The sequence below is a fragment of the Drosophila subpulchrella genome, chromosome 3R, assembly GCF_014743375.2.
Source record: "Drosophila subpulchrella strain 33 F10 #4 breed RU33 chromosome 3R, RU_Dsub_v1.1 Primary Assembly, whole genome shotgun sequence".
Taxonomy (NCBI): domain Eukaryota; kingdom Metazoa; phylum Arthropoda; class Insecta; order Diptera; family Drosophilidae; genus Drosophila; species Drosophila subpulchrella.
Genome location: NC_050609.1, coordinates 17,271,925 through 17,272,503, shown reverse-complemented (window position 1 = coordinate 17,272,503; position 579 = coordinate 17,271,925).

Below are 579 nucleotides of genomic sequence, written 5' to 3'. Positions count from 1 at the left end.
GTGCACCTTTCTGTGCGGATCACCGGAGCGACACAGAAGCGGCAAACTTGATTTCGAAACAGGTAAGGTGGCTTTCGTTCAGTTTCAGCCAGTCTGCCGATCGGGCCAACATCCAAAGCCGGGCTCTGCAAGTCCCTGTTTTCGGAGTGCCTGTGTGTTGGTGCCGAGCAGAGTGCTCACCCAATGAGGTGGCTGATCAGACACTGGCAGAAAAAAGGGAGGAGAAACTAGGGTTTATTTTGGAATTAATCAGGACTTCGAATAATAATGAATTTAATAACAATTTTAGTTTTCAAATATTAAAATTAAGTAAATTTTAAATAAGAAAATATCTAAAGTCAGAGAGTTTAATCTTTTAAAATATTTTTAAAAGGCATTTTCAACATATTTTAGTCAATAACAATAATCAACAAAATTTCTATACTTAGATACATTTTTTTAATATACCAATCATATCAAAAATTATGTATTGGAGTCATCATAGCATATTTACAAAATAACATTATAGGATAGTGTCTTTTAGTTAGACAATACATAGAAAAGAAAACGTATTTTTCACCTTTTATAATATCTTTTAAT